Source organism: Bufo bufo, chromosome 9 (assembly GCF_905171765.1).
Source record: "Bufo bufo chromosome 9, aBufBuf1.1, whole genome shotgun sequence".
Classification (NCBI taxonomy): Eukaryota; Metazoa; Chordata; class Amphibia; order Anura; family Bufonidae; genus Bufo; species Bufo bufo.
Window position 1 is genome coordinate 225,335,059 of NC_053397.1, and position 27,295 is coordinate 225,362,353.

Here is a 27,295-nt window from a genome sequence, read left to right on the forward strand (position 1 = left end):
AAGCTGGCACTGCCGGCGCTCTCAGATGTTCAATCTACACCAGGACGTCCACGTAAGAATTTCTTTAAAAATGCCCAATGAATGGTAATTTCCATTTGTGACTCCTAGAAGTTCAATGACCAGACGGACTTTGTGCTTGTGAATTCCTCACATACTTGCTGTATCATATTCTTTGGTGTAAAAACCTGAGAAATTTCAGTTACTATCACTGACCGGTTCCCGCAGGGGGAAGAGTCTGTCTCATCAGCGCTCTACTATCTCTCACTGGTGACTGATGAAACCCTCCACGATGGAGGAGAGCCGAGCTCCACTAGGGGCTGGCAGGTAGAGGCTTGGTATTTGTCACTACATGATCTTTGTCATCAGTGTGAATGGTTACCTGCACGGCCATGTCATGAGGAGAGCAGAAGTGGGATCTCCTCGGATGGGCACACCACCCACCGCAACTAGGAGATTACTTTAGTGCTCAAATGTTGTACTCTTGGACCCCCTCTTTTATTCCTCCCTAATAAAGATTTAGGCCTCTTTCACACGACCGTATGGCTTTTTCAGTGTTTTGCTGTCCGCTTTTCATGGATCCGATGTTCCGTTTTTTGTTTGCATTGTGTTTCCATTTCTGTTCCGTTTTTCCGTATGCCATATACAGTATATAGTAATTACATAGAAAAAATTGGGCTGGGCATAAAATTTTCAATAGATGGTTCCGCAAAAACAGAACGGATGCGGAAGACATACGGAGTACATTTCGTATGTGGTCAGTTTTTTTTGCGGACCCATTGACTAGAATGGAGCCACGGAACGTGATTTGCGGGCAATAATAGGACATGTTCTATCTTTCATCAGAACGGAAAAATGGAAATACGGAAACGGAATGCATACGGAGTACATTCCGTTTTTTTTTTTGCGGAACCATTGAAATGAATGGTTCCGTATACGGAACTCAAAAAACGGCCCGTATACGGAACGCAAAAAACGTTTGTGTGAAGGAAGCCTTACTGAGGGAAACGAATTGCACCCCTGTGTAGAAATATTTAGGGTATGAATGACGGCGGGTGTGTCCAGCATCTGTCTTTTTGTTTATAGGGTCCCATGAAAACAAGTTGATCCTGCAGTTTGGGACCCCCAGTGATCAGCTGCAATCAGTGGGGTGTTTGGCAGCAATTTTTCATTTCCCCCTGCAGCACCACGGTGGGAGAAATGAAGCCTTCCATGGTGATGGAGCTGGTCTCCCTAAGATCAGCTATTGTTTTGTTTGAGTAGTCTCCAAGGCATTGCTGCCGGTTAGCCAGAATCCTTCACACTTATGAGGGGCCACACCCCGAAACAGCTGGGGATGGATAAACGGCTTAGGTCTTCCCCGTCACATCCTTAAGGCTTGTAAAAGAGCGGGATCTTGACATAGGGGCCACTTATTATGGTGGATCTGGTGATCTCTGTAATGGGGACACCCCTTTGCTCGGTTTTCCTTCCTTTGAGGGATATCTGGCTTTCACTGTGTTGAAGACCCATAACTGGGGCTCCAGTTATTTTACTGGTCCCCGGGAGCTTTGCACTCTGGATTGCTGTGTTGAGACTCTTAAGGCTCCACAGTGTTTTCTGGAGCTGGTCTCCCTAAGATCAGCTATGGTTTTGTTTCATGAAACCAGAGAGCACTCCATGGAAGGCTCTTTTTAGCCGATATTGGCTTAGGCTACTTTCACACTTGCGGCAGGACGGATCCGACAGGCTGTTCACCATGTCGGATCCGTCCTTCCGCTATATCGCCGTGCCGCCGCTCCGTCCCCATTGACTATAATGGGGACGGGGGCGGAGCTCCGGCACAGCACGGCGGTGCACGGCGAAAGCCGCCGGACTAAAAAGTCCTGCATGTCCGACTTTTTAGTCCGGCGGCTTTCGCAGTGCTGCGCTGGAGCTCCGCCGGAGCTCCGCCCCCGTCCCCATTATAGTCAATGGGGACGGAGCGGCGGTCCGGCAGCACGGCGAAATAACAGAAGGACGGATCCGACATGGTGAACAGCCTGTCGGATCCGTCCTGCCGCAAGTGTGAAAGTACCCTTAGGCCTCATGCACACGACCGTTGTGTGCATCCGTGGCCGTTGTTCCGTTTTCCGTGATTTTCTACGGACCCATTGACTTTCAATGGGTCCGTTGAAAACTCGGAAAATGCACCGTTGTTCATCTGCGGCCGTGATCCGTGTTTCCTGTCCGTCAAAAAAATAGGACCTGTCCTATTTTTTGGACGGACAACGGTTCACGGACCCATTCAAGTCAATGGGTCCGTGAAAAAACACGGATGCACACAAGATTGGCATCCGCATCCGTGATCCGTGGCCGTAGGCTACTTTCACACAGACGGATTGCAGCTTTGTCTGCATAAAAGCTTTTTCAGAGCTGGGTTTTCACTTCGTGAAAACTCAGATCCGACAGTATATTCTAACACAGAGGCGTTCCCATAGTGATGGGGACGCTTCTAGTTAGAATATACTACGAACTGTGTACATGACTGCCCCCTGCTGCCTGGCAGCACCCGATCTCTTACAGGGGGCTGTGATCCGCACAATTAACCCCTCAGGTCCCGCACCTGAGGGGTTAATTGTGCGTATCATAGCCCCCTGTAAGAGATCAGGTGCTGCCAGGCAGGAGGGGGCACACCCTACTCCCTCCCCAGTTTTAAATTCATTGGTGGCCAGTGCGGCCCACCCTCCCTCCCCTGTATTACTGTACATTCATTGGTGGCCAGTGCGGCCCCCCCTCCCTCCCCTGTATTACTGTACATTCATTGGTGGCCAGTGGGCCCCCCCTCCCTCCCCTGTATTACTGTACATTCACTCGTTACTTAGCAATTTTTAGAAGCATTATACTTACCTGCGATGTCTGTGACCGCCCGGGCGCTCCTCCTACTGGTAAGTGACAGGTCTGTGCAATAAGCAATGCGCCGCACAGACCTTTCACTTACCAGTAGGAGGAGCGCCCGGCCGGTCACAGACAGCGAAGGTAAGTATAATGCTTCTAAAATTGCTAAGTAACCATGGCAACCAGGACTGCAGTAGCGTCCTGGTTGCCATGGTTACCGATCGGGGCCCCAGCGATTAAACTGGGACTCCGATCGGAACTCTCCGCTGCCACCAATGATGGGGGGGGGATTTTAATTAGGAGGGGGAGGGAGGGGGGGGCACTGGCCGCCAATGAATGTACAGTAATACAGGGGAGGGAGGGGGGGCCCACTGGCCGCCAATGAATGTACAGTAGTACAGGGGAAGGAGGGGGGGCCCACTGGTCGCCAATGAATGTACAGTAATACAGGGGAGGGAGGGGGGCCCACTGGCCGCCAATGAATGTACAGTAATACAGGGGAGGGAGGGGGGCCCACTGGCCACCAATGAATGTACAGTAATACAGGGGAGGGAGGGGGGGTATATTCTAACTTGAAGCGTCCCCATCACTATGGGAACGCCTCTGTGTTAGAATATACTGTTGGATCTGAGTTTCACGATCTAACTCAACTCCGATGGTATATTCTAACATAGAGGCGTTCCCATGGTGATGGGGACGCTTCAAGTTAAAATTTTCCATCGGATTGGAGAAAACTCTAATCCGATGGTATAATAGGGACTCCTGACTTTACATTGAAAGTCAATGGGGGACGGATCCGTTTGCAATTGCACCATATTGTGTCAACGTCAAACGGATCCGTCCCCATTGACTTGCATTGTAAATCAGGACGGATCCGTTTGGCTCCGCACGGCCAGGCAGACACCAAAACGACTTTTTCCTTTATGTCCGTGGATCCTCCAAAAATCAAGGAAGACCCACGGAAGAAAAAACGGAAACGGATCACGGACCTACAGACCCCGTTTTTGCGGACTGGAAAAAAAAAAACGGTCGTGTGCATGAGGCCTTAGGCTTACGGGTGGCATTTACAAATCAAAAGGACTAATCTGCACTTTTCATGTAACTTGAGTTATTTGGTGCCTGGGTTTACAGACGCAGGTAGAGACAACAGATCTCTAGGCTACAGATTAGGTTCAAGCTCAGATCAACGAAGTATGGACAGAGACAAGGGGGAGATTTATCATCTCTCTGCACCAAAAAGTTGCAAACCCGGTGTTTGTGCGACTTTTATAATGCCATTGTGATAAAATATTGTCACAAGTTGTGTTTGTACGCCGTCCTTGCCACTTTCTGGAAATGGGGCATGGTGAGGGCAGGGCCAGCAGGTGTGGCACACTTATCTGGTCTGGACTGCCAGAGGCCTGCGTCTCACTATAAATTAGGCCCATCCTCCAGAAGTGCAGATGATATCAAAGAAAGGTTTTTAGCAGCACATTAAAGGCTCAAATACTGAAGCTCCAGAGATCTGAGCACTTAGAACTTGTGTCCGGAGAGCGAGATCAGGTGAGGTTAAGCGCAATAGCTGCGGCTTCCCGGCCGTATCCGGGTTGTAGGATTACGTAATTTACTGCAGGTTAGAAAACATAATACAGAAATCCCCCCGACTTACCTGGACCCAGGAGGAGCATACAGCAGAAACAGGCCACAGGTTGCGACCCGATGGATCATCGGCGGAGTGTTTACATCAGTCCTGGACTGAAACAAAAAGAAAGTAACGCTTCAAAAATGACATTTAGTTTATTAGATTCCAATCCACATTTTCCATGTTTACAGTAAGAAGTTTCCGTTAAATTCCTTATTTCCCCAGCACCGAATGAATAACAGGCCACACTTCCATGGCAGTGAGCCGATAAATACACAGTTTTGGACTGTGCTTTACCTGTTAGTAGACTGCGAAACACCGCCTACGGCCAGATAATATTCAGGAATACACTAGCAGGGGCTGCACCTGAGGCCATCAGCGAACAATCTGAGGGCTGCTGCTATTTCCTTCCCTTTAGGCCTCTTTCCCACGGGCGTGTGTGCCCCGAGGTCGTGCTGCGGGCCACAATGCACGAGCACAGTCCGTGGGGCTGCCGCAGTGGATCGCGGACCCATTCACTTGAATGGGTCCGCGATCCGGCCTTTCCGCAAAAAGATAGGACATGTTCTATCTTTTTGTGGAACAGAAGTACGGGACGAAACCCCACGGAAGCACTCTGTAGTGCGTCCGTAGGGTTCTGTTCCGTGCTTCAGTGCCGCACCATTCCGCATCTCCGGATTTGTGGACCCAATAAAGTGAATGGGTTTGCATCCGTCATGCGGAATGCCCACAGAACGGCACCCGTGTATTGCGGATCCGCAAATGCGGTCCGCAATACGGCAACAGGGTGCACACGCCCGTGTGAAAGAGGCCTCAATTACACATCTCAGTAGTTTTATTACAGGCTCACATATACTGGTGATAAAAAGAATCTCTAGACTTCACAGACCCCATCTGTGTGAAGAGGCTTACCACTCCACCTTTCAGGCTGCTGTAATGTCTACCAGGCAGTACAAACATCAGTCATTAGAGGGCGCTGTCTCAGCAATATAGCTCAGCCGCAGAGAAGCTTTAGGCTACATGTACACGACCGTATGTGTTTTGCGGTCCGCAAATTGCGGATCCATTGTAACAATGCCTAAAACGGACAAGAATAGGACATGTTCTATTTATTTATTTTTTTGCAGGACTACGGAACAGACATACTGATGCGGACAGCACACGGTGTGCTGTCCTCATTGTTTGCGGACCCATTGCGATGAATGGGTCTGCATCCTATCCGCAAAAAAAAACGGAACGGACACGGAAACAAAATACGTTCGTGTGCATGTAGCCTTAACCTAATTATATTACTCAGCCTGCAGCAAACATGCACCGGGCTCGAGGACCTCCTGTAGGTGCCTGTACCCCAGGGGTTACCATGTCTTCCAGCGCACTTGCAATGCCCCAATGCTTTGCTTCAATCTGCAGCACAGTGTATGATCACAGCTTTGGGGATACGTCAAAAACTCCAAGAAAAATGACTCCAAGACACAGTTCAGCAGTTTAGCTGATTATCAGTGCAACACCATAGACTATCATTCTAAAAATTGTCGCAGTGTCGCACGACATTGGTGCGACAAAATAAAATGTTGTAGTGTAGTTGTGCCCTACGTGTCGTCATGTAGCCCTAGCCTAAGGGCTCTTTCACACGAGCAGATGCTGTGCAGGTAATCCGCTGCGTGAAAGAGAGCCAAGCCCCGCTCCGGACAGCGGAGACACGGAGCAGTAACATGATTGATCATGGTCCGTGCCTCTCTGTGACCTGTTTACTACAAAGTCACAGTGAGATAAAGTGTCACCGTGATTTTGCAGTAAAAAGGTCACAGAGAGGCACGGACAATGATCAATCATGTTACTGCTCCGTGTCTCTGCTGTCCAGAGCGGGGCTTGGCTCTCTTCCACGCAGCGGATTCCACTTGTGTCAAAGAGCCCTAAAGATGCAACCACACGGTGCGGTTGTGTGAAACGCTGCATTGGAGCACCACATGGCCGTATGGGCCACAGCAGTCTCTAATTAAACTAATGAGACAGCACTGTTCACTGGGTCTGCATTGTCAATGGCCACGTGGCCTTAATTAAACTAATGAGACAGCACTGTTCACTGGGTCTGCTTTGTCAATGGCCACGTGGCCTTCATCCATATGGGATTGAAATGTTGCAGATTTCTTTTACAGTTTTACAGTTTAATGAAATCTCATCTGAATGCTGCAAAAAAAAAAGAATAATATGTGGCATCAACTGAGCTCTTTAAATCTGCATATTAGACTTCATGTGCACGACAGCATTTTTCATCCGTGTGCTATCTACATTATTTCCGGGTACCACACTGACCCATTAACTCCTCAACAGGAGGCTCCGACCTGCGGCTCACAAGCTGTTGCATAACTACAACTTCCAGCATGATGAGAGCCATGACTTATTAAAAAAAAATATATAGGGTATGGCTACATGGTGACACTGCTCGCGGCCAGGATCGCAGGGGCATCGCAGTGTAGCAGTGATCCCATAGAAATGAAAGAGTCTCTGCGCAAGTCGAAGGTGTCATGACTGTGACCCCTGAATTGCAAAAAAAAAACAACAACTCTGCTGGATTTTTTTGAGATTTAGGGGCTGCTGTCACGGCACGCAATCGACTCATGTTGCAACCCCATTAATTTCTATGGGATCACCACTACATTCCGGTGTCCCTGCAATCCTGGCTGCAACAGCTGTCGTGCACCGTACCCTTATTGAATGGAGTGGAGGATGGAAGCTGTCCCATAACTAAATCCAAAACTGCAGCAAAGTAAGATGCTTCTTATAATGTTTATTATGGCGGCATCACTTAGCCGGCGGCCAGCCCCTGCAAGCCCTCCTGGAGCAGGGGCCCTTGTTTCCCAGCTGGAGACCACGGCCTGTGCTTAGCTGCTAGGTCTCTTTCCCTGTCCCGTGGGGTGCGCTTGCACACCTCCCGCCTCTTAAAGGGCCAACTCTGACTGCCCATACCTCAGCCTGTTACCCGACTACGAATATTGCCTGACCCCTTCTGTACTTTGCATCCATGTCCGTGATCCCTGTGGGTCAGGTGCCAACTGCACTGGGACCATTCCATGAGGAAACGGCCTAGTGCCAGTGAAGACCAGTACATGGGTTAAAGGGTAAAGACAATTAGGGATAACCCAAAGCCAAAACCGGTTAGTTGGCACGGTGGGCCCACACCCATTCCTCGTTACAACGTTCCACAAATTCATAATGAAATGTAATACTGTTTACCTACTCAAAGTGTTTTACATCATGCCCTCCAGTGCAATCTGCCCCAACAAATCTTCCAGAAATGCTCTCTTCTCATCTTACAGATAACAAAACAATGGTATGCGAACACGTTCACGTCACTCACTTCTGTCTCATCCGGTCAGATACTTACTGACTGAACATGTACTTTCTGGCAGGAATCAGCTATGGAGTCCTCTACGATCATATAACCCACAGGCTCACCATTAGCACCCCCCGCAGATCTGATACTGATGACCTATCCTGCAGATAAGTCATAAATAACTTTTCTTTTTGCCAACACTGCGGGAGCAGAATCTCCATGAGGTGGGTGCACATCGTCAGCTGTGGAGCCAGATACAACTAATAGCCGCGTAGAGCGTTGCAGAGTATAGACCGATGGCTCCAGCATCACCACTGATGCGCCTGAAAGACGTGAACAATCCCGTAGGAAACTCTGGGATCAGTTGTAGCTTCAGTTTTCCTTCAGTGGTCATTTCCTTCAATACCATAGGGGCAACATACAGAATATACATACTGGTGTCTGCAGGTGAATATGGGCACTAAGAGCACGACAACCATGTGCATATCTTACTATGTAACCACACGATAACGCCGGCAGAATTCCTGGCACAAATATGCAAGGAGTCAATGATTATTGATTGCAGCTTTTTCCTGGCCAATTAACGCTCATATTACTAATGGAAACTTAAGATAACAGGTTGTCACAGCTGTGCCCTGCACAGGTTCTTGTGTAGTTACTTATGGAGACTCACCGGTGGGGGTGTCAGTGACGGATATACGGGTGAAACTCGAAAAATTAGAATATCGTGCAAAGTTCATTTATTTCAGTAATGCAACTTAAAAGGTGAAACTAACATATGAGACTCATTACAGGCAAAGCGAGATATTTCAGGCCTTTATTTGTTATAATTTGGATGATTATGGCTTACAGCTTATGAAACCCCCACGTCACAATCTCAGGTCCCCTTTGCTCAGGGGGTATGGGTTAATTAGCTGACTAGAGTCTGACACTTTGAGCCGAGAATATTAAACCTTTTCACAATATTCTAATTTTAAGTTACTGAAATAAATGGATTTTTGCACGATATTCAATTTTTTCGGGTTACACCTGTACATGTATCTAACAGGTAGCATTGCTCTCCAGCAACAATAGCCCCAGTCACTTCTCCCCCGAGAAATGAGATGCAGAAATATACACCACCTTGTAATAATACTGTTATCAGATAAACAGAGGCGTCGATGAAAACTTAGGGCCTTTAGCTACGCCGCCGTGATTGGCTGCACGGAGATAAATTATCAGATACACCGTGTCAGTAAAAGGTCCATTCACATGTGCAGATCGTGCGCCTGCAACGAGTGCTGATCAACCAGATGGCAAGTCAGTCCGCGCCACTTTCCTTAATAATCAAGCTGATTTTTCATACATACGATCCTTCATTCCCCCCTCACATGTTTCCATTACATGTGAGAGGCATATAGCTGCTTGCACGAGGGGATGTACTGCTGACCAACCATGATATTCAAGTCAATTGACTTATGGCTGACTGTACAATCGCTGGACGGCTTCACATTCAGCAATGATTGTGACCGAACCTATAGGCAATGTTCACCCCACGTTAATGAGCCTTTACTAGGATTCTCTCAGCACACTGCCATGTTGTCTCCTTTCTAACAGTTTACCGACACTTACAGAAGGGCCTCATTGAGCTCCTTCTGTCTCCATAGGAGATTTATTAAGGCCGTGGCACTAAGAGGCACTACTCGGCTGGTCCGCACACCAGAATCTGAAAGCTGTGCCAGCTGGGATTCAGCCATTACTGGCTCCAGAAAACTGGTGTAAGCAATGGCGATGTGTTGGGCTGCATAGGCCACACCCCTCCTACACACACTCCGCCCACTTATAAGAACAGCACAGAGCCAGGCGGAGAGCAGGCAATTCAGCTTGTGCAAACTGTCTGTGACTGTCCGGCCCCACAATTCTGGTGCAGGAGATCCGATAAATCTCCCTCAACATGTTTACCTGTTGGTTACTAATTTTTTGAAGATTCAGTGACACCACTTATTGTCACACAGCGACCACGGCATCTAAGCGCGATGAAAACCGAAAGCAGGCGCGGCGATCGGAGGGTCCGGAGCTTGTGTGCAGCAGCCCCTGTCTTTGTGAATGACAGGAGGCTGCTGCATAGTATTTCCTATGGAGCCCTTGCCTGTAATAGGGCTCTACAGGAATGTAGTAAAATCCTCATAGATTCCAATGCAAGTGCATTAGAGTCTATGATAATAGCAATAAGATGATTGATTGTTATAGTTCCCTATGGGAACTATAAAAAAAAGTGATAAAAAAAAATAATTCTAAATCACCAGATAAAAAAAAATTCAATTTTTTTAAAAATACACATCATGGATGTCGCGATGTGCGAAAACGCCCATAGAATAAAAATATAAAAATATATTCCCCATATGGCAAACAGCAAAACACTTTTCTAAAAAAAAAGAATTTAAATAAAAAGTGATCAAAAAGTCATACAAACCACAGAATGGTATCAATGAGAAGTTAAAATCGCCCCACAAAAAATGAGCCCCCATACAGCTCCGTACACATAATTACAAAAAAGTTATAGGGGTCAAAATATGGCGAAAAAAATTAATAAATGATTTTTTCCCACTTTTACATTTTTTTATCACTATCTAAATGCAAGAAAAACTACCAGTACACATATAAGGTATCGCCGGATTCGTACTGACCTGTAGAATAAAATTAACTGGTCAGTTTTATCGCACATCGAACGTCGTGAATAAAAAACCTGTAAAACTGTGCTGGAATTGCTTTTTTTTTTGCAATTTCACCCCATTTGGAATTTTTTTTCCCGATTCCCACTATATCATATGCAATATTAAATGTTGGCAATGGAAAGTGCAACTTGTCCCGCAAAAAAAAAAAACCCTCATATGGCTACTTGAACAGACAAATAAAAAAGTTATGGCTCTGGGAAGGCATGGAGTGCAAAACGAAAACAGGAAGAAAAAAAAACTCCGGGGCTGAAAGGGTTAATGTTTTGTGCATGTGTCACAGTGCCCCTACCTGGATACGCTGGACCCTAGGCATTGGCTCCGCAGCAATGAAAAGGGGGTTTGTTGATGAAGGGGATGAGGAAATAAATGGAGTCCACACCTTGTGATGAAGTTGATAACAGCTTTACTTTACATAAACGTTTCTCCAAACAGTTTCAGGCTTCGTCTTGGTTCTAGCAGGCGGTATCATTAACTGTGCCAGGCAAACTCCTATCTGCTAAATCTGCTACATGGAAGGGGAAGCTCCATTCTCTGTACCTGTAGCTCTGCAATTGATTCTGCCACCTGCTGGTGAACCAGGTATATTACACTTGAACACAACAGTTGCATAGAAATAGATATGCACATTTATAATGGGACCTGGAAATAAATGCATAGAATGACATTAGGTTAACCATAAGAGATAGTAGCGAGGTGCAGAAGTGGTAATGCCACTCTGGGGTGTTACACATGTCCTTCATTAAGGGAGGAGCCTTCACAGATTGCGGATTTGGTTGCAAAAGTTTCCACAACTGAAAATCCTTTCCATTCATTTGAATGGTGTGGCAAGCACATGAATTTCTGCAAGCCCCATTTAAGTGAATGGAACTGATTTCCAGTCGCAGATGATTCTGCAGCGTGTCAGCAGAACCCGATAGTTTATGATCAAGCAGGGTATTTAATTTGCATGAACAGTGATTGTCAGCTCTTGTGGTTTTTCACTATACATTATTAGGGAATTTTGGATTTTTTTTTTCCCCGAAAACTGCAAATAAGGTGTCCCCATAGCAACCCTATAACTGAGCACTGCTAACACTGGATGAAAAACACACAAAAACTGATGACATTCACGCGGACAAAAATGCAAGAACTTAACAGAATCATAAAAAACACTAAAGTGAGGCCGCTTTCACGTGGACGATTCGGATTAGGTCCGGATGCGTTCAGCGAAACTTGCACCATTTTGCAAGCAAATTCAGTCAGTTTTGTTTGCAATTACATAAAAATTTGCGTCTTTCATGTGCGTGATAAAAAACTGAAGGTTAACAAACAACATCTCCTAGCAACCATCAGTGAAAAACGCATTGGATCCGCACTTGCTTCTGGATGCAATGCATTTTTCACTGAAGCGCCATTCACTTCTATGGGGCCAGGGCCTCGTGAAAAACACAGAATATAGAACATGCTGAATTTTTCACGCAGCGCGGAACTGATGCATGAAAAAAAAACCGCTCATGTACACAGACCCTTTGAAATGAATGGGTCAGGATTCAGTGCAGGCGCTGTGCGTCCACCTCACGCATCGCACCCGTGTGGAAAACTTGCTCGTGTGAAAGGGGCCTAAAACTAAGGGAAACTTGAGGGAATAACACTGGTTTCTGACTGACAGAAGTCGTGTTTAATATGGCTTGTGTGCGCCAGACTTTATTTCCTCGCTGCTGAATGCCAAATTAGAGGAATGTTCCTGTTAGTACACGCAGTAGAGCAGGAGGAGGAATACACGTGTATGCACTGCCAAATATCTTCCAATGTATGTAAACTTGCTCTTTTGTGTAGGAGCCGCTTGCACGATGTGATCGATTCCTGTCGCTCTCCAACATACCGCGCTCAGATACGGTATCTCAGCTGTAAACATCGCTCCATCTCTTCGCTATGTTTACACGTACCCCGCCTGGTACTCTTGTCTCCGAAACAGACTTCCACGCTCACGGGCGGCGCTTGCGAGCTTTACTAGTAGATTTTAATAAATGTTTTACTAGTCTGCAGAGCCGCACAGCAGAAGAGCGCCGTGGCCCGGCAGAACCGGCGCTGAATGAGCGCACGCTGCGCTGTACAGTACATATTTATACCATATGTGCTCGATGTTTGCTTGACAAATAAAAGCCCCGAGCGTGTACTATGCGGCAGTCAAAAGGTTAAATTCTTTTAAAGACGATCCCATTTCCAACCCCCTCTCGCACAATGCAGACACCTCCCCTTCATGTAATGCAGAAGGTGCTGTGGACGGTGAGCACAAACTCCCTGATGACAGCACTTGGGTATGAATCCTGCTTTCTGTGTTGCTGCTTGTCTTGTGCTTCTTGAGCCTCTTTTGCTGCTTGTCTGGGTCCTCTCCATGTATAGGGGACATCTAGGGAGGTGGACTCCAGGTGGAGTTGCTTGCTTTATCATTTTCACTCAGGTGCAGGTACAGTCAGCCTTGTAGGAATTCCAGGAAGGTGATACTAACAAGCGCCCTCGTTTTATAATGACCCCAAGATAATGTTGGCGTCACTGTGTTTGCCGGCTCCTGAAGGTGCAGGAGGGTCACTCATTAGAAGCCCTACTAATGACAGAGCTGAGACATTCACACTATATTCCCAATGTAATGGAGAGCTGAGCTGACACCTAATCCAGAGGCATGAAGCATTTGTCAGCTAGGGTTGTATGGCTGCGGGGTGTATGGCTGTCCGAAGGATAATGTATAGATATCCCGGTATTACCGCTGATATGCTGCTATACAAAGCCTTCATCGTGCTGTTGATAAGAGCAAGTGACTGGAGGGAATGAAGAGGGAGCATTGGTCTCTGTACAATGGGTGCAACACTGTATGTGTGAGCAGATGCTGGAAAAGTAGTCAATAAACTGTGACGTGCGCCAGGAAGTTGTGTCAAGGCCACATGCCATGTGAGGGATTTGGGCAGCAAGAACATAAAAGAAATGCTTCTATATAGATGGACACACTGCATAGTCAGATCTTCTGCTGGGCACAAGCTCGGACACAGTAACGCCAATCGCTGCTAGCTGTAAATTCACAAATATCCAATTAGAATGTAACAATATGACCTAAAGGGATATCCCATCTCAGATGTTCTATACATTTCTGATAACTAGCGCACCCAAACCTACCTCTAGAAGGGCCCACTGACCCAATTCTATTTGGAAGCTGCAGTTAAAAGGTGGTCAGGAGTCAGGACCAGTGATGAGCGGCAAGGGCAATATTCGAATTCGCAATATTTAGCAAATATTTGTCATATATTCGCAAATTCGAGATCTCCAGTCATTATTTTCTTTATTGCGAAAATCGGCAATCGGAAAATTTGCGATACGAAAATTTGCGATCAACACTACTCCTAAAGTCAAAGATATTGCAGCTTTCTCATTGTCCCACAAGCAAGACGCAGTGAGGGATCATGGGTACTGATGAAAAAAAAATCTAAAATATTCGCGATTACGAAGATATAGCACTATATTCTAGATATTTGCGCATTCTCAAAGTGCCAATATTCGCGATAAAAATTCACGATTAGAATATTCGCGATCAACACTAGTCAGGACTACTAAATAGGCTGAGGGGGTTAGAATATGCTGTTTCTGTAACTTGTGGATTTGCCATAAATGTCTGAAATGGGAATACCCCTTTAATAGCTGCCCATCAGCGAAACGTGCATGCATTTACTGGTATACCGCATATATGACGATACTTTCCATACTGTGGGAGCAAACAGGACAACATGTCCACCATAGCATTAAACCCGTGGTGTTTGTCTATTTATTTGATCGGTATTAGATTCATTTGGGGATGTCTGGTGCCTCGTATTTCCTATCTCTTGGCCTATTTTGGTTATAGATTCTTATGGGAACCATGCAGAGAGTGAACCTGAATTTTATGTTGACCCCTGGCAGAAAGCGCGGTGCCAGTTTATTAATAGCGAAGTGACACAGGCTGTGCAGGACGCAGTTTACATGGGAACACATTTACCGAGAAATCGCACTGCCACCTACTGGCTGAATTCTGTGTCGAGCTGTGTAAGGCTACATGCACACGACCGTATTTTGTTTCCGTGTCCGATACGTTTTGTTTGCGGATAGGATGCGGACCCATTCATTTAATGGGTCCGCAAAAAACGAGGACAGCACACCGTGTGCTGTCCGCATCAGAATGTCCGTTCCGTTGCTCCGCAAAAAAAATAGTGCATGTCCCATTTTTTTCTAGTTTGCGGACAAGGATATGCATTATTACAATGGATCCGCAAAAAAAAAAAAAAACGGATGCCATACGGAACGTCATCCGTTTTTTTTGCGGATCCGCAATTTGCAGACCGCAAAACGCATACGGCCATGTGCATGTAGCCTAAGAATGAGTGGATAGCGCACATATAAGAGCCGTGATGCATTCTCTATTTATACCATTCACCAGCAATGATTGCATTTCACTGGTTTTATGAATGATTGTGTGTCATGTATGCTATTCAACTAGCTAAACATAGCGATGATGTAAAGGAGAAGCGGCTACTTCAGGATAAATTATTACTGCAAAAAATAAAATAAACATACACAGTATTGTACACGGCTGAGACGGGCCAGGTACAACTCCCAGCATGCATACTTGCTTGGCTGTTCTCTGAGCTCCCACAGAAGTGTATGGAACATGCTGGAAGGTGCAGGGTCGGACTGGCCATAAGCCAATGCCCTGGGGGCTGCCCAAGTCCTCCTCTCTGACGCTGGCCGGGTACAAAATGAGCTCTCAGCGGTAATTAAGGCTACATGCGCACGACCGTTGTGTGTTTTCCGGTCTGCAAATTGCGGAACGGCAAGGCCAGCCATAAATACAACTGCCTATTCTTGTCCGCAAAACGGACAAGAATAGGACAGGTTATATTTTTTTATATAGAGTCTTTCCTTTAGGGGGTGTTCAGCTTTGTTTCACAGCAATGCAGAAGATTTTGTAACATGCATGATATCTCTCGCAGATTTAATTCTAACTTTTTAATGTAATTTGGGATTATTTAATAAAGGTTTTGTATGATTTTGTGCACCTTCATAGTTTTACTGTTTACAATTTTAAAGGGTCCAATTATCTGTTTCTGATGCAACTGTAGGAGTTAGAGTCCAGTCAGGTGCAGCTGCTGTGGTGTCGGGGACTGTAGGCGTCCAGTCAGGTGCAGCTGCTATGGTGTCGGGGACTGTAGGTGTCCAGTCAGGTGCAGCTGCTGTGGTGTCGGGGACTGTAGGCGTCCAGTCAGGTGCAGCTGCTGTGGTGTCGGGGACTGTAGGTGTCCAGTCAGGTGCAGCTGCTGTGGTGTCGGGGACTGTAGGTGTCCAGTCAGGTGCAGCTGCTGTGGTGTCGGGGACTGTAGGCGTCCAGTCAGGTGCAGCTGCTGTGGTGTCGGGGACTGTAGGTGTCCAGTCAGGTGCAGCTGCTGTGGTGTCGGGGACTGTAGGCGTCCAGTCAGGTGCAGCTGCTGTGGTGTCGGGGACTGTAGGCGTCCAGTCAGGTGCAGCTGCTGTGGTGTCGGGGACTGTAGGTGTCCAGTCAGGTGCAGCTGCTGTGGTGTCGGGGACTGTAGGTGTCCAGTCAGGTGCAGCTGCTGTGGTGTCGGGGACTATAGGCGTCCAGTCAGGTGCAGCTGCTATGGTGTCGGGGACTGTAGGCGTCCAGTCAGGTGCAGCTGCTATGGTGTCGGAAACTGTAGGCGTCCAGTCAGGTGCACCTGCTGTGGTGTCGGAAACTGTAGGCGTCCAGTCAGGTGCAGCTGCTGTGGTGTCGGGGACTGTAGGCGTCCAGTCAGGTGCAGCTGCTGTGGTGTCGGGGACTGTAGGCGTCCAGTCAGGTGCAGGAACAATTTAAAAATTTTTATTTTTTTTGCTGTACAGTGGTTGATGGCTTGCTATAATGCACGATCTACTTTGTGGGCACAAATGTGTTCTGCCGAAACAGTGGGTTCCAATAGTGGCTGCTGTGGGGCCCTATGAATTGTACAGGGTGGGCCATTTATATGGATACACCTTAATAAAATGGGAATGGTTGGTGATATTAACTTCCTGTTTGTGGCACATTAGTATATGTGAGGGGGGAAACTTTTCAAGATGGGTGGTGACCATGGCGGCCATTTTGAAGTCGGACATTTTGAATCCAACTTTTGTTTTTTCAATAGGAAGAGGGTCATGTGACACATCAAACTTATTGGGAATTTCACACGAAAAACAATGGTGTGCTTGGTTTTAACGTAACTTTATTCTTTCATGAGTTATTTACAAGTTTCTGACCACTTATAAAATGTGTTCAATGTGCTGCCCATTGTGTTGGATTGTCAATGCAACCCTCTTCTCCCACTCTTCACACACTGATAGCAACACCGCAGGAGAAATGCTAGCACAGGCTTCCAGTACACGTAGTTTCAGGTGCTGCACATCTCGTGTCTTCACAGCATAGACAATTGCCTTCAGATGACTCCAAAGATAAAAGTCTAAGGGGGTCAGATCGGGAGACCTTGGGGGCCATTCAACTGGCCCACGACGACCAATCCACTTTCCAGGAAACTGTTCATCTAGGAATGCTCGGACCTGACACCCATAATGTGGTGGTGCACCATCTTGCTGGAAAAACTCAGGGAACGTGCCAGCTTCAGTGCATAAAGAGGGAAACACATCATCATGTAGCAATTTCGCATATCCAGTGACCCCCTTAGACTTTTATCTTTGGGGTCATCTGAAGGCAATTGTCTATGCTGTGAAGATACAAGATGTGCATCACCTGAAACTACGGATACTGGAAGCCTGTGCTAGCATTTCTCCTGCGGTGTTGCTATCAGTGTGTGAAGAGTGGGAGAAGAGGGTTGCATTGACAATCCAACACAATGGGCAGCACATTGAACACATTTTATAAGTGGTCAGAAACTTGTAAATAACTCATGAAAGAATAAAGTTACGTTAAAACCAAGCACACCATTGTTTTTCTTGTGAAATTCCCAATAAGTTTGATGTGTCACATGACCCTCTTTCTATTGAAAAAACAAGTTGGATTCAAAATGACCGACTTCAAAATGGCCGCCATGGTCACCACCCATCTTGAAAAGTTTCCCCCCTCACATATACTAATGTGCCACAAACAGGAAGTTAATATCACCAACCAGTCCCATTTTATTAAGGTGTATCCATATAAATGGCCCACCCTGTAGTTATGCCTCTCTAAATGCATATACACTCAGAGGAGGTACAGTGTGCACAGAGCATCTTTACTGTGTGGAAATTTTACACAAGCTCTAATGACAGTTTCCTCATAGGAGGTGCTCCGGGAATGTACCCACCCCTGATTTATCCAGTCTGTGTGAACTCCACCTGCATCTGGAAGGAGCAGTCAGGACTGTAGAGGGTAAAAAGCCACAGACTGAAACCTCTTGAGGAAATATTTAGGACACTGGATGAGAGGACTGATGCTGATAAAACCAGGACTGAGCCATCTGCACACGTGCAGTACACACCTCTAACAATAGAAGGAAGGCATCTGTCATCCCAGTGCTGACAGCTCCTCAGTGTGAGAACCTCTGCCAGCTGCCAGATCTGATCAGGCACTGGTGAGAGCCCAGAATAAGGAGTGGAAACTCCTGTAAAGTAGAATTACGATAAGAGAGGCTGGCGTGGGAACGTCTAGAAAAGTCTGACAGTGTACATACAGGCAACAGGGTGCACGATTTAGTAAAAATCGAATCATTTGGATTACTCCTACACATTTACCTTACAGAGGGATAAACCTTTTCCATATGTCGCATTAAGACAAATAGACCTCATAGAGAGGGGCCCACTTGATACTCCCCCATATTAACCATAATACAGCTGTCCCTCAAGATACAATATTCATTGGTTCCAGGACGACCATTTTATGCTGAAACCATTGTAACTTGAGTAATCGGTTCCAAAGCCCCAAAATGCCATCCAATATAAGAGACAATGAAGATTTAAGAAAAATAAGCAGATAACTATGACAGATAAAACAAGTCCTTACCAGTGATGAGCGGCAGGGGCAATATTAGAATTTGCGATATTTCACAAATATTTGGGCGAATATTCGTCATATATTTGCAAATTCGAGAATTCGTGATCTCCAGTCATTATTTTCTTGATTGCGAAAATCGTCCATCGGAAAATTTGCAATAAAATAATTTGCGATACGAAAATTTGCGATCAACACTACTCCTAAAGTCAAAGATATTGCAGCCTTCTCATTGGCCCACAAGCAAGTAGCAGTGAGGGATCATGGGTACTGATGAAAAAAAATCTAGTATATTCGCAATTACGAAGATATAGCACTATATTCTAGATATTCTCGATAAAAATTAGCGATTAGAATATTCGCGATCAACACTAGTCCTTACATATAACAGTCAGGAATAGCTGATAACTAGCAACTAATACGGCTGTTTTACCAGAGAAGGGGCCTGGATTGGATGGATCCGAGTCCGAGACATTGTATGTTGAGTTTGGTATGTTGGGTCAGAAAAGACCACCGTATGCTGGAAATATTGTATCCTGAGGCCATTGTATCTTGAGGGATCACTACATAGTGCTAAATATAAATTTGACTGTCCTGCCTGTAATTGTATGTAATACTACATTTTTTTTAAATGCATGGCCAGCTGGATTTATGGGGACTTTCAAAAGATCATTATTAAAATTAAATAAATAAATACTGGAATTGATCCTGTTTTGAACCCCCAAATCTTTCCTACTGCCACAGAACATAATGGCCCACGTGTGATTGCTCCCAAACCTTCTGCACAATTACACTGCACCTTGCTTACTACCAGGACGTGGCTTACTGAGAAATAGACATGGTTTAGAGCAGTGGTTCTCAACCTTTCTAAAGCCGTGACCCCTTAATACAGTTCCTCATGTTGTGGTGACCCCCAACCATTACATTTTTTTCCTTGCTACGTCATAACTAATTTTGCTACTGTTATGAATTGTAATGTAAATATCTGATATGCAGGATGTATTTTTATTGCTACAAATTGAACATAATTAAAGCAGAGTAATTAATCACAAAGACATCCACAGATCCCCCCCCTAAACAGTGCCATCCACAGATCCCCCCTCCCCTAAACAGTGCCATCCACAGATCTCCCCCCTAAACAGTGCCATCCACAGATCCCCCCTAAACAGTGCCATCCACAGATCCCCCCTAAACAGTGCCATCCACAGATCCCCCCTAAACAGTGCCATCCACAGATCCCCCCTCCCCTAAACAGTGCGGCACTGTTTAGGGGAGGGGGGATCTGTTGATGGCACTGTTTAGGGGGGATCTGTGGATGGCACTGTTTAGGGGGGATCTGTGGATGGCACTGTTTAGGGGGGAGATCTGTGGATGGCACTGTTTAGGGGGGAGATCTGTGGATGGCACTGTTTAGGGGGGAGATCTGTGGATGGCACTGTTTAGGGGAGGGGGGATCTGTGGATGGCACTGTAGGCGGATCTGTGGATGGCACTGCCATCCACAGATCCCCCTACAGTGCCATCCACAGATCTCCCTCCCCGACGCTCACAGCAGTATATTTATAAACTAATCAGTAACTACTTTAACTTTAATCATTGCTCATTGCTGAGCTCTTTACTTGGATTATAATTTATTTGGATATGGGATATCTTACTTTGTCTAAGCTCCGGTAATAGCAGGCAGTGCGGAGGGCGGCGCTTACTCACTGACGTCACGCGCCTGCTCCTCCCACTAGGCGGCGCATGCGCGTGACGTCAGTGAATGAGCGCCGCCCCCGCACTGCCTGCTATTACCGGAGCTAAGACAAAGTAAGATATCCCATATCCAAATAAATTATAATCCAAGTAAAGAGCTCAGCAATGAGCAATGATTAAAGTTAAAGTAGTTACTGATTAGTTTATAAATATACTGCTGTGAGCTGCGTGGCCCTGTATATTCTAACCCCCAGGCAAGCGTCCCTGTCACCATGGGAACGCCTGGGGGTTAGAATATACCATCGGATCTTCTGAGTTACTCAGCCGCAAAACAAGCACCGGCTCTGCTTGGCCCTGGGCCAGCTCGGGGCCCCAACCAGCTCGGGGCCCCAAGCAATTGCTTGTTTTGCCTGTCTGTTAGCGACGGGCCTGGACCCACAATAGGAAGCCTCAGGCGACCCCCCGGAAAGGGCCGATCGACCCCCAGAGGGGTCGCGACCCCTAGGTTGAGAACCGCTGGTTTAGAGGTTTAAAAAAAGGCAAGGCACCAAATTTACATCAAAATTTTGCCAAGAAATTCTGTTGGAAACTAAGCCCAACAACAGGTGGTATATAGTCCAACAGAAGTGTCTAGCCTTGCACCAGATTCAACATCCAGTCTGAGCCAGTGGGATATATTTGGTGCAGCTTTAGACTACTTTAAGTGTCCACAATTTTGACAGGATTAGTAAATGTTGGCCACTGGAAATAGGCGTATGAGGCAAATGAGCTGGATTCCACTTTCCCCTACATTTCTCAGCAATATGGTAGCAGAGGTGATTTAAAGGGGTTGTATGGTATTGATGATCTATCCTTAGGTAATCAGTTTCAGATCTGTGGGGGTCCGACATCCCACTGATCAGCTGTTCTCGGCAGCTGTCGGTAGCGGGAATAACACAGATGGATACAGACAGATCTGTGGCTGTGCTGGGTTACTGCATCTCAGCTCACATTTAAATGAATGGCAGCTGCTGTGAACAACTGTTTAGCTGGCATGCCGGGTGTCGGACCACCACGATCTTATATTGATGACCTCTCCTAAGCATAGGTTATGAATATATAGACTCCAAACACCTTTAAGGCTGAGACCTCCCCTACAGAGCACTGTATGAAATAATAAGGGGTACTGTGTAGAACTGAAGACCTCCCCTTTATTGCCTTGTCCTCAGAGCATGAAGGACAAGACGTCTGCCTTGGATCTGTTTACTCTGCTGGGTGATACTGCCTAGAAGGCACATTCATGTTTGATGACCCCCCTTCCCCCCATCCCCCTACATTTTCTAAAATGTAATTTGGGAAACTTGCCACTTCCTAGAAATGCAGATTGTATTTTTCCCAGGCGGTGTACACCTACTGCCTGTGGACTTTTCTGAATGACGGATGACTTATGTACCGACAGCTGAAAGTCCCATCGCATTAATGTGTACCTCCAAAATCTTGTGGTAATCCATCTTTAGGGTATGACCACAAGCTGCGTTCGAGTACCGCTGTGGTCGTACCGCCTGCAGAGCTGCCTCTAATTAAACCAATGAGACAGCATTGCCCATTGGGTCTGTATTGTTAATGGCTGCGCGGTATACAGATCCAATGAATAGTGCGGTCTCATTAATTTGATCAGAGGCAGCTACGGGCCATACAACCGCAGCGGTACTCAACTGAAGCCACGTCGTGTGGTCATACCCTTTCCCATGAACATATTTCTGACCACATACAGAATTAAACATTTCCTACAGAAATTATTATTAAAACACGGTATGCTGTACAGTACGTCAATCAATGGCACTGGAGCTCTAAGTGATGTCCAACAGGGTGGGGCGTCGTTTCTTCATCTTCTGGCTAATTCTCTGCATATTTGCCGGGTTACAGCCGGATCTCGGCGGGTCCCTGTCTGAGGCTAGACGGTGACTTTCAAGCTTCTGGTAATGCCGGAATACAGAGCGATCCGACAGGCTGTCCCCTGCTGAAACAGCCTGCTAGATCTCTAGAAGCTAATGTGAAGCTAGCCTGAGGCAGGCTTCAGACAGAATATTTTAACAGGGTTATCTCACAAAATAACATAAATATCTGGAGTAATGCACACTATTATTTTAACTATATTGATTAAAAAATGCTGTTCTCCAGTGTAATTATCACCCTTTTTAGTGTTTTTACTCATGTCTCTGCAGTTATGGCCTCTTCACTTTCTGTGGGCAGACAGCAGCTTGTCCCATGGACCACAAGCACTTATCTCCTAGGAGACCCTTGGCTCTTGCTAACCCCGGCTCCCCAGTTGCGAAAGCTCTGTCTTCGTCCCTAGCACTATGGTATATAAGGCTGCCCCCAACTTCCGCCTCCACTGTCTAGACAGATACAGTATAGCTATATCCAGAATTTAGAAGTAGGGCAGAATAAATGAATGAAAGGTGTCTGGGCTGCTTCACTAGGAGATCACTACAACAGTATGGAGCGTGTCTAGTTCATCAATAAATGCAAGAGAAGTGGGCCAGGAAAAACATCAGGGGCACTACCAGAGGAAAAAAGTACAGAAAAACAGAACAGTATTTTATAGCATGTATACTGCAATGATACTTTATTTGAAATGCCCAATTCATTCCATAGTAATAGCTCTTGTGGGATAACCCCTTTAAATCCAATGCAATGTCTATGGGGAGGCTTATACTCCGGGATCAGGAGGGTTTGAGTTCTCTGATCCTTTGTTTTTGTGTGTAACTGGTGCAAGAGACATATAACTTATCCCCAAAAGGAAAAACCTGTCCATTCAGTACAGTCATGCTGGCACGTTAATGTTGGACGCAGGGGGGATAGCCGTCACCTGTGATATTGCTGCCTCTGGTCTCAAAGAATAAAGTTAGGCTAACTTTGTGAACAGAATGGCTGCGTCTGCTACTGGTTTTATGAAGGAAAGGTCAGGATGTCAATCTGCAATTAACCTTTCTGACCCGGGGACTAAGACACTGTAAAGTACAGCCTGCGTTCAGAACAGATGCTGTAAATATCCTGTGACAGAACAGCCTTCAGGGGTTCATTTTCCTGTGTGAATTGTAGCACAAAAGTTGTAAAAGTAATTTTCCAAACTCCTCTCCTACTTTATTTCAGGATTTAGGCCTCATGCACACGACCGTTGTTTGCTTTCGCGTCTGTTCCGCCAATTTTAGCGTTTCAGGTGCGACCCCATTCATTTCTATGGAGCTGTTGAAAATGCGGATAGTGCACCGTTTGACATCTATGTCCGTGATCCGTGGTTCCAGTCCGTCAAAAAAATATAACCTGTCCTATTATTTCCACGGAAAACGGTTCGCGGACCCATTCAAGTCAATGGGACCGCTAAAAAACGCGGAGGCACACAAGATTGTCCTCCGCGTCCGTTTTATTCCTATTATTTGCATGGCAAACCTGTCTTAGACTTTTTTTTACATTCCTTTATGTCTGGATGTCCTCCAAAATTAAAGGAAGACACACGGAAACAAAAACGGAACAACGGAACCCCATTTTGCGGAACGGAACACAACAACGGTCGTGTGCATGAGGCCTAATTCAGCGCTATTCATCTTTAATAAGTGACAGAGTTTTACTATGTGCTAAAAGAATCTTCTCTGAACAGCGAGTATTGTGTTTCTCCTCATAGAATATATTGCTTGGTGTTACTCACTACATTTGGGGGGGGTACTATTTCTCCTTGGGGAGAGAGGCCTTAGACGGCGTGAGGAGACTTAAAGGCCATACATTGTCCTTTGGAATTCTGGGAAGAAAGGGATGCAAATGAGCTGTTAACAAGCTCCGCCTCTGATGCCACCAGATGTAAGGCAGCTGTCCTATAAGCCAGTGTTCGACCCTTTAACTAGGCCTTGAGACATGACTTGGATAATAACTAAACCAGCACCTCATCAGCAGACAGCTGTTCCAGGATAATTGCCTCTCATCAGTGCAGAGAAGAGAGAACTGGTCTGCAGATGAGATGCTGGTTTAGTTATTATCCAAGTCATGTCTCAAGGCCTAGTTAAAGGGTTGAACACTGACTTATAGGATAGCTGCCTTACATCTGGTGACATCAGAGGCGGAGCTTGTTAACAGCTCATTTGCATCCCTTTCTGCTCACTACATATACTCCAATCTGGGTTTACTGTGAGGAGGTGCTGCCTGGATGGAGTAGTGCACTATTTCCACCATGTACTATGGATGGGATCTCCATAAAATGTTCAAGGGACAGATATTTGTACTGAAATGTGAGAAATGTGTGTGAATTGCTCTTGGCAGAGAACTGTGATATTTCCAGTTAGCAGGTTCATGAGTGACCTGCAAATTAAATTCAATCATGAACCAGAAGTCAGGTGACAGAGCCCTGATAAAAGACTCTGCTCATGTTCAGAATGATGGCACCTCCTGGTATAAAGCTTTTTTCTAGTTTTCTAATTCAGGTCGGCAGTGCAAATAAAGGAGGCATGCAAATAAACAAGGTTATACAAATATAAATAAAACAAACACAATTACAGAAGACATGACAATGAAAAAATCCATTCTTTACACTGCAGGCTAAATTCAGATGACTGTAAATTGACTATTAAACGACGTTCATATTACACAGTGGCTTCTGTTGTGTTTTGTGACTGAACAGCAGTATTAATGAAATTTTTACAACTCCTGGCGCTCTCCACATAAATCATTTGAATTTGAGACCTCATCCTCTTTTTGAAACAAATATGCTTCTCCTGAATCGACAACACAGTGTGCACAAGGTCCATCATTATTCCTGCACGTGGCATGTCCACGCTAGGTAAGCGCTTATGACCATCTTTATGATTATATGCATCAATAAAGAGTCACAGACACTGTTCATATAAATTTTTATACAGCGCCAGAACACGCCCGTATCAGGAGTTACTGTTCTGTCACATTTAACACTTTCAGAACTCGTTCTGGATCCTTTGTGATCTCTGTGAGGTGTCAATCTCGTATCTTTAGGCACTGCCTATTATTCCTATCTCAGACACTGATTTATATAATTTTTTTAAACACCTTTTACAATCAATCATTATACATACATACATACTTTAGTACTGTGACGCAGCGCAGGCCACGAGGCAGCACTTAATACTTACACATTTCTTTGCAAGCATGGCATTGTTCTGTAAAGCACAGGCTAGCCTACACTATATATCACAATGCATTCTATACTAGCATACCTGTTCAATCACAAAACCTTCCAACAAATCATTTAGACAGTGATGAAGAGAGGGGATAGGGAGGGGAAATTACATGCCCTCAGCTTTAGGGCTCGTTCACACGACCGTGTGAAGCCCGTGCCCCTATTTGAGGACCACATTTGCGGATCCGCAGTACACGGGCCAGGTTCCATGGCCATTCCGCATCACGGATGCGGACCCATTCATTTCAATGGGTCCGCAAGTCCGGTGGTGCTGAACATAACACTACGGAAGCACTACGGAGTGCTTTCTGATGTTCCGTCCCGTGCTTCCGCACCGCAAAAAGATAGAGCTTGCTCTATCTTTTTGTGGAACGGAGGGATCGCAGACCCATTCAAGTGAATGCAGGTGCCCGTGCTTAGCGGACCGCAATTTGCGATCCACAGCATGGGCACAGGCTTCACACGAGCCCTTATTGAGAAGACAGAAACAAACGGGAGGAGAGGGGTTTAGTCCTCTTCTTCGTCGTCGATGTCCAAGATGTTGTAATCCCGCAGCAGACTGTGGATAAGCCTGTGGCAGTTCAGGACGGACTTGTTCTCCCTCCTGAGTATGAGCCAGATCCTGGCAAGCCATATAGCGTCCTTAAAACAGTTCATAAGGCACCAGGCCTCCTGGATGGCTCCAACAGTATGAATCCCAGGAAATAGTCTGTACAGCACCGAAGTGTATTGCAGGCTGTTCCTGGGCACAGAATCTCTGAGTTCATGTTTCAGGGCATCCAACAGGTCCTGCGCAAAGGGGCACTCCCAAAATAGGTTGTAGATGTTTCCTCCACGAAAGGGCATCTGGGGCAGTACCGGGTTTTGCACAGGTTGCTGGCGTGCATGAATGACCAAATTGGCAGTCCTCCCTGTATGGCCATCAATGGCAAGTCTTTGTGCCCGTTGGTTAACCTGTCTGACGGCACATTAGTCCAAACTGTTTCTAAGGTGTCGTCATAGATCCCTGGAATTGACCACCGCATCCTTTGCCCCGATGAGCTTGTGGATAGTCTTTGGTTTGCACAAGTCGGACTTGAGGCCCTCCAGTCGGTGTTCCCTCACAAACCTGACGACATCTCCGTAATACCAGGGAGCGTGCCAGTTATAAGGGATGGAGCTGCCCCACTTGTCCCAGCCCAGACCCCTCCAGAGGGGCAGGAGGAAGAAGCGAGACATAGCCTTGCCCGCAGATCCTTTGGCTGCCATCAGAGTCTGACGAACGCTGTCACAAACAAAGGCGAACACTGATGGCATATCGCTAGGATGTGCTATCAATGTCAGATAGGTGCGGGTCCTACTTCTGGTAACCACTCCTATCGCCAGGACGGGCCCCCTAAGTGAAAGAGAGCACACCGTGCAAGTGGATCCACCCTCCATTCACTCCTATTAAAGTTCTAAAAATAGCCAAGTGCTGTCTCAGCTACGGAGAGGTGCCCATTTATGCACGGCGTGCTCTCCACTCACCACTATGGTACGCTTGAAAACAGACAAGCGCGATCGCTCGGCTATATTCAGAAATCCCACAGCAGTGAATGGAGAGCAGACTGCACATGCATGATGCACTCTCCTTCACTTCGGAAGCCCCATTTTGCAGATGTCATCAACATCTGACATTGGCCAATCCCTGTAAATTGGTTTTAGCTGAAATATTAGACACAGTCATGGACATAAATGGTGCCTTTTCTGAAGAAAAAGTAGAACTAGATTCCTACAAGATCATTCATACTGCAGCTCACACTATTAACATACAAATATTTCACACGTCCTGTATTTCCACATACAGACTGCTGTTTAACCCCTTCCCAACCAGCGCCGTAATAGTACGGCGCAGCGGGACGTGACTT

General features: G+C 46.2%; 1 protein-coding gene across 1 annotated transcript in view; it reads left to right on the forward strand.

Moving 5' to 3' along the window:
• The window catches only part of ARTN (artemin), a 39,999-nt gene that overhangs the window by 5,922 nt on the left and 6,782 nt on the right, over positions 1–27,295 (forward strand). The window lies entirely within an intron of this gene.